The sequence below is a fragment of the Dermochelys coriacea genome, chromosome 7 (genome assembly GCF_009764565.3).
Source record: "Dermochelys coriacea isolate rDerCor1 chromosome 7, rDerCor1.pri.v4, whole genome shotgun sequence".
Lineage (NCBI taxonomy): Eukaryota > Metazoa > Chordata > Testudines > Dermochelyidae > Dermochelys > Dermochelys coriacea.
Window position 1 is genome coordinate 9,267,324 of NC_050074.1, and position 8,071 is coordinate 9,275,394.

The 8,071-nt window shown below is 44.0% G+C and overlaps 1 protein-coding gene across 4 annotated transcripts in view; it reads right to left on the reverse strand.

The window, feature by feature from the left end:
• The window catches only part of FRMD4B (FERM domain containing 4B), a 191,073-nt gene extending 185,026 nt beyond the window's left edge, over positions 1–6,047 (reverse strand). Inside the window, exons 1-2 of one of the 4 annotated variants that reach the window (XM_038410320.2) lie at positions 2,286–2,638; positions 1,872–1,930 (exon numbers count right to left, since the gene is read on the reverse strand). The gene's annotated coding sequence lies outside the window, so the exon portion shown is untranslated. Of the gene's footprint in view, positions 1–1,871; positions 2,642–5,777 lie in introns of those variants that run through there. The other 3 variants (XM_038410319.1, XM_038410318.2, XM_043518623.1) reach the window with 3 other exon arrangements.
• Positions 6,048–8,071: the final 2,024 nt, after the last annotated feature.

An 8,071-nucleotide genomic window follows, 5' to 3' on the forward strand; every position in this document is an offset into this window, starting at 1 on the left:
ACTAATGGGTTATAACGTATACCATTGTGATCCAGAAGGCTTAGAGGACAAAGGGCCCCATTTCTGATCTCACCTACCCTGACAGGTCAAGCATCACCCCACCCTAAAAACCCCAAGATCACAACTTTTCTAAGCCATGTGCACCCAACAACAAATGCTAACAAACTGTGATTATAAATGGAGTGCAACTACCACTCCACTATAATATGGGTCCAAGTTTTCTGAAGCGGAAGCCAGCCTCTGACTTGTTTTTTCCCCAGGTTCTGAGCACAGCTGAAATATCAACATGCAGAGAAAAATTAACTTAATTGTTTGCCATAAAAATATAGCTGTAAACTTAAAAACACACTTTTAATTTTCCCATCCTCACACCTTTTGATGGAGGATTTTAAGCTAGTAAGAGCTCTGGGGGACCCTGTTCATCTTTGATTTACAGCATCAGTGACACATGGCTGATAGAAAGGGTCTGAAAGTGATTGTAAATGGTAAGATGGTGTAACTTCTCCCACCCTCTAATTCATTTATACCCCACTTGAACTTACACAACCATTTAGTGGATTTGCCCAACTCATCTAGGGGAGTGGCACTGGTGTATGCATGGATGAATTTGGCCCCTGAAGTCTTCTTTTATCCAAAGATACTGCAGGATTCCCTAGGTCACCCTACCCTTTGTTCCCTCCCCCATTCCTGTCTCAGTCCACCCACCCACTGTCCCTCAAAGGACCATCTTTTGAGACAGATGTGTGTGCAGTGTACAGGAACTGGGTGGCATCCCCTTAAATAGTTTGTGAGCCAGCTAGGATAACTCCCTGTCCTCTACCGCAGAAGCCACTTTAACCCAACCCAGCAGCGTATAGGTGCAACTATGCCTTGTGGTTGTATGTTTGTATATAGTTAGCAAACATAGTTGTTTGGTACCCAACGATATCTGGGTGGGTTTTACCCACAAACTATTTAAAGAGATATTACCCAACTCCTATATGCTGTAGAGGTGGACACCACAATTCATTCTCCATGCCCCCTTTCCAGTCCATAGCTTCATTGTTAAGACTGTTAGAAAGGCTGATAATTAGGATGGTGGTGTTCACCTATATGACATGCATTAGCAAAGTTCACAATTGACAAATCTCATAACTCTTATGCATCTACAAGAAACAAACAAAAAATCCCAACTTTTTTTTCCAAAAGAGCTTTAAAAAGTTTTTTTTTTAAAATTCTAGCAAAACAAAACAACAACACTGTTCTCGACTTCCACTACTAAGACACGTTCTAGGGAATCAGTAATTTTACTGGTTTCAGAGTAGCAGCCGTGTTAGTCTGTATTCGCAAAAAAAGAAAAGGAGTACTTGTGGCACTTACAGACTAACAAATTTTCTGTACGAGTTTTTTCATGAAATTGATAGATTTCCACTCCATACGGCTAAATTCAGTGCCTTGCATAACAACAGATTTCAAAGTAGCAGCCGTGTTAGTCCGTATTCGCAAAAAAAAGAAAAGGAGCATTTCAGCTTTCAGGAAAGTAAAAGGAGCCTACTAGCAGAAAGCCACAGAAAAAGAGACACCTGCAAGTTAGATGTCAGGAATTCATTTGCTCCACTAATGTTTCCAAATTAAAGGATTCTGGGGCTTGTTCAAGGAAAGGAAAATATCTGGACAATTGTTGCCTTTTGATTAAGATAACGTATATTTTTAACTAACTGAAATGTACAATCTCAGTGGCATGCATTTTTGGAGATTTCAATGCATCAAAATTAAACTGAAGACTGAAGACTAAAGACCAATCTAGCATCAGCTGCATCCATAGAAGCCCAATGAAACCAGCAAGGTGAATTTCTATATAGCATAGACGAAAACTTGAAAAATCCACTCACCTCACAGGAAAACAGATCTTTCTGAGGCACGTATTGCTGACTTCTGCAGAATAAGCTCACTTTAAAAACCAACAAACAAACAAAACCCCAAGAGTCAGGTACATCAGAAAATAAAATAAAAAAAAACAGAAGTTTGACAAAAAAGAACTTGATTTTAAGATTTTCTAAGTTTTCTGGCTAGCTCTGGGTTCTTGATCTTCTGGGTATGAAAAATCCTAGCTACATGCAAATCAAGGATAAAACCACACTATTACAGTCTTCCTAAGTCTGCAGATAAAGCAGGTGCTCAGAGCTTTCCCAAGCCACCACTGAGCAAAGACTGATTAAAAACTTAACAGGCTTACAGGGCCCTTACTGCGAACCAAGCAACCAGCAGTGAAATAGACAAGACTCAGGTCAACTTTACTTGGCTACCTCCTGTAAGAGCTCTGAGTAGAACCTGGGCTCAAGAAAGAACACCAAAAGGCAGAGTCCACGCATCCCCCATACAGCAGCTCTTGACTGAAGAAAAAATGGAAAGTGGGTGAAAAATCAGAATCAGAGAGCGAAAGCTCCTGCTCCAATCCAGCAGGACAAGAGAAGCTTCAAGTTGATCATATTCCTACTAGTGAGAGAATACAAAAGATAGAAACACTGAGCAAGTCACAGGAACAATATTCTGGTAGGTATCCCAGCAGATGAAGCCTAGGTTTTCACTAGGACCTATCATTTTACTTAAATCCTCTGCCTACAAAGACCCAGCTCCACAAAGGTATGTAGGCTCCTAACTGCCACTGCTTTCTGAGCCCAGGTGTCTAATAAATCTGTCCACACCTTGGGACAGTTCCGCAGGTGTTGTAAATTGACATAGCTTTAGTGAATTGAATAAAGATATGTTGATTTACAGCAGCTGAGGAGCTGGTATCTTGTATATAAAGAAGTGAGTGAGCCCAGAGAAAAAGTGACTATTTATTTTATATATTAAATATGCAAAAGAGATATATGTCCTATTGAGTTTATAATTTAGATGAGGCCTTATCTATGTACATAAGCTGCAATGGGTTAAACTTAAATATTGTTTTTAAACAGATTTAATTAAACTGCTGAAAACTTTGGTGTAGATATTCTTTTCAGGTTTAAGAATAGCTTATTTTGCTTTAGTTTAAGCCTGTTCCTAATCTAGTTAACCTACCCTGAAATATGAGTGTCTACAGAGCCTTTGGCAGTTTGACTCAAGTGGTTTAAAAATCACACTTTTAGCTAAACTGGGGCAACGTTCTTGCACAGGGAAGTCTGAGTTAGAAAAGAAGTAGAAGAGAGAATGACCAGTCTTGGCAGAAGTGGAAGAAAGAAAACATGTAGTGAAGAACCTAATGTAGGGAAAAAATGGAAGAGATATAATGGGTGGAGAAAAAGAAAAGGACAAGAGGAAACAAATACTGAAAACAATACTGGGAAAGAGATTATTCTAGGAAAGAAAAGAGGAAGTGGGTTGAGGCCAGCAAGGAAAAGCTAGCGTAACAAAAGCAAGGGAAATATATATATACACTAAGTTACACTTTAACTAAATGAGGCCCTGATCCTACAAACATGTACTCTTGTGTGCAAAGATAAGGGTAGGTATGCACATGTATAAGTGTTTGTAGGGATGTGCACAGAAAGCAGATGATTTATGTTGCAAATGAATACAGTGCAAAAAACTATTTCTTTAAAGTGACAAGAAACGTGGCCTTCAGGTACTGTGGAGACAGCCTGGGTACATCTCATGCTGGGTAGCATAGAAGACTTACTCTTTAGGTTGTAAAAAGAAAAGGAGTACTTGTGGCACCTTAGAGACTAACAAATTTATTAGAGCATAAGCTTTCGTGAGCTACAGCTCACTTCATCGGATGCATTTGTAAAGTGCAAAAGTGTAAAGTGTGAAGTGAGCTGTAGCTCATGAAAGCTTATGCTCTAATAAATTTGTTAGGCTCTAAGGTGCCACAAGTACTCTTTTTCTTTCTGCGAATACAGACTAACACAGCTGCTACTCTGAAACCTGTCTTTAGGTTGTGTCTGGCAAATTTTTTGAGCCCTGAGACTTTGTATGTATAGGAAATGAACATTTATTGTTGACTACAATGTAAAAGTAAGGTAATGTAAAACATTCATATTGCGGGAGGTAACATTTAAAGTCCTCCACGTCCTTTCAGGTTTTACTTGCTTTTACAACATACCCAGATATAAATGCTATGCTACAAATAATAATGAATTTAAACAAATAGATAAGTACATACAGACAAATACCAGGAATACGTAATCAGCCTCTTCTGACCAAGGAATTCAAAACACTGATTGAATTCTTTTATACCTCCTATTAAGACAGAAGTATTGTATTTTGTAGAAATGGTACAACTGTATTTTATTTTTTAAGTACCATTTGCTCACTGCATTGTTCCCCTCCATGTGGAAGCACTCTGTCCTAGCAGACATTAATCCCCTGAGGAAAGAGGGGCTGTAGGTTACAGATTATTCTATTGCCTTGACTATTACTAAGAAAAGTAACCAGTAAGGGATAATGCTCGTATGAAGGCTCCTAAAGCATCAGCTTCCTCTCGGTATAGATACAGCCAACAGCTGTCTGGGCACTTTCCACTGATGGAAAACTTCAATGCACCTGATATGGTGATTCTTCATCTATAACGAGAGGACCTTTAGAGTTGAAAAATGATTTTCCCCTACAAGTGCTAACAGATCAGAGGAATGTTTGGCATCACCCCACCCAGGAATAAATCTGACACCCGGGCCGGAGCAAGACAAAAGAAATCTCCTCGTATTCCGCTTCTGCAGCCGGAGGAGCCTGGTTCTCCTGGAAGCCGAGGACATGACCAGACAGAGCGGGTCGTATTAAAGCAGCAGCGTTGTCAGACCTGACTGTCTAATCCTGTAGCAGCAGGACACCCCCTTGCAGGGGCGGGGGGAGAGAAACTGCAGCTCTTTAAAAGAGAGACACAGCACGCTGCTCGGGGATCAACCCTGCAACGCCTCCTCCCTTCAAAAAAAAAAAAAAAAAAGACTTTGGAGCAAGCCCCCACCTCTTCAAGTGCCTGTCCAGCCAAACCTTAGGGGCCCGGTTCTCTTGCATTGTAACTTCCTTCCTTCCTTCCCTCCCGCCGTGCTCCTTGCAAATGCACCAGCTCCTTCCACACACACGCACAAAGCACATGGCCCCTGGCTGTGCAGGGCAGGCAAACAAACAAAAAAACCCAGCCCCGCAACGCCTTGCAACCCGCAAAACTTCCCGTGCCGCCGGCGCTGCTACCGCGCCGCCCTAGGGTGGCCGAACCCAGGGGCGCCCTCGCCCTGCCATTGTTCCTGGCAACACCCAGGCGGGGGGGGGGGGGGGCGGATTTCCACGGCCTCCCCTCCCCGCGGGGCTGCTGGGGGAGCTGACAATGGCTCATGGCGCGCTCCGCTGGCGGAGAGGGGCGAGCCGCCCCGCGCCCGCTCAGACAACAATGCGGCCACCTACCTTCGCCTTCGGCCTCTGCTGGGCGCTGCCCAGGGCCAGCCAGCCCGGGGCTCCCCTCCGCCGCTCCGGCTGCTGCTTCTCCTCCCCCCGGGTCCTTGTGCAGCACGCGCGGGAGACCAGCCGGTGCAGCGCCTTGCAGAACCCGGGCTCCGCGGGCATCACGCCTCCGGCGGCGCCGGCTGCTCTCCAGGCTCGGCCCTTTCACCCGGGTGTTGCTGCCCACCCCTCCCTTGCAGCTGCCATGCACGGGTCCCGCCTGGGCATTGCACGGAAAGCCCGAGCGCCCAGGGGGCAAACTGCCTCCCCCCCCCCCTCCCCGTCCCCCACCTTGCATTGAGCTGCATGCAGCCAGCTCGGGAGAGAGCCTTTGCAGTCCACGAGTGCAATGATAACGGAGTTTAACCAGCCTGGCTTACCAAAGCTGCACTTGAGGCTGGGGTGCAGCAGGCTGCGGCGCGGCACGCCAGCCACCTCAGAGCAGGCTCCTGCTGGAGAAGGGCGATTTTTCTGCAGTTGGTCGAAACGCTTAGTTGTGTTGTGAATGATTTGCTCTGCAGACACCTACCCCTGAAGTTGTGCCTCGTGCCTGCCAGCTGGCTGCAGGACAAGGGGATCCCTCTCCCGCCGCAGTCAAGGCAGTGAGTGGGAGCAGTACGGGAGCTCTGCCCTCGCCATCTGCCCACTCCTGCTCTGAGAGCTGCTGCCTGCAGTTAAACAAATATGTGTCAGGAAGAATGTAAGTCCTCGGGTTCAGTTTGCCTACAGCAATTTAATACAGTGTCCCTCCTCTTGAGAGTTATTGTTCACTCTGATATTTAACATAGACAGTTTCTGTCTTCTTTCATTACATTATGGTGGAGATTTATATTGCACAACAGGTTTTAATCAAAAATGATCTGCATAAGGGCTGAATTTCAGACTGTGATGTGAAATGCCAGGACCCTAAGACATGCACAAGAATACACATGCACACTGTTGTATTACAAATACAGGCTTCTAACTCTCATAGGGTAATATCTGTCTAATGTACAGTAATGGGTAGACAACATGGTCTTTGGCTGTGGTTTGGTGATTGTCAGGTAAACTGTAGGCTGGAGCAGATGATCTTAGAAATCTGACTTGTTATTCACACTAAGCAGCAAAATGGTAAGGCCTATACATTCTCAGAAAAAGGATTGTGGGTAAGCGGGCCGTGTGGAAAGTCATAGTGACATTCAGTTGTGAAAGAATTAAGAATATGTCTCCATTTCTCCAGAAATTTAGTATATCCTGTCCATATAGCTAAAAAATAGTCCAGTGTACCATCCTGGTTAATTATGGGGATTTTCTTTAAAATACTGTCTTTTTTAGAAGTAATAGCTACTAGCCCCACAATTGCTAAATCTGTCTCCATATTCCCGGTAGCTGTAGGTTACAGTACAGATATACTACCTTATATTGTATATAAACTATGTAGTGCCTTTCCTTTAGGCAGAAGTATAAATATAGCCAGACCTGCCTAGGCATTCTGCATATTATAGTTATTAACGTGCAGGTTTGCTCCCGGCCAAATTGCAGTTTCCATCTTGCCAATGATTCAGTGTATTAAAGTTCCCTTAAACTCATTGCACAATCTGAGCTAATGCTCTTCATGCAACTCCCATTTTCCCTCCTCTCCTCCCACAGTGACCCCACACGCCTCAGGGCTCTCTTGCCTTATTTTTGCTGTCTTCAGGGTGCCCGGGTTTTTTCCCCTCCTTCTTGCTATTCTTCTAGGGCTCCAGCTTTGAGATTTGGGGGTGCCCCTAAAATGCCCAGCAGGTTCTAGTGCAAGATGGTGATGTTTCCATATTAGAATCAAGGTGCCACAAGTCCCAGGGTGATGCAATGTCACAACACTATGTCATCGGCCTCTACTCACCATTGGACACCTCCCAAATCTTCTCCTTTCCCCATAGGACCTCACTTGTGTCCCACCCCAACACACACTTCATTGCATTCCCTAGCATGATTACCCATAGAAATGTTCATCTGATACACCCAGCAATTTCAAACACGGCTTATTACCTGCTCTGCAAAAACATACCTTGTGCACTGTCTCAGTTGTATTGCTTCATTAGGGAAAATTACATTGACAGGTATTTCGATGTTACAGATGCATCCATTTGCTTTTCACAAATCATCTTAAATCAAAGTCTAGAGACAGAGAAGAGACTAAATTCTAAAGGTCAGCCAAACAGTACAGCAGTTGAGATAAATGCTCTGTATCTATTTTATAACTGTAGCATTATCAAATCAAAAAGGTTGTGGGAGAAAATGTGTCTTTGTTGCAGCATTGAAAAAAGCTGTATATGGAAAATAAACGTGATTGCAGTGCAGTGCCTCATAGAAGGCACTTTTTACAAGACACACAGGACCAAATCCTACTCACCCAAGTAGTCTTATGGGCCCAGATCCTCCAAGGTATTTAGGAGCCTAATTTCCATTGATTTCAAAGGGAATTAGGCACTTCCTTTGCGGATCTGGACCATCGGTTTCACATGAGCAAGGTGACTATGATTTAATCCATAGAGAAAGCATATATGTAAGGACACACAATTATTTATATGACAATAGCGCCTACAGGCCCCAACCATGAGCAGGGCCTCATTGTGCTAGGTGCTGTACAAACAGGCTCTGCCCTGAAGAACTTACAGGCTAAAGAGACAAACTAGACAAAGGATTGGAAGGG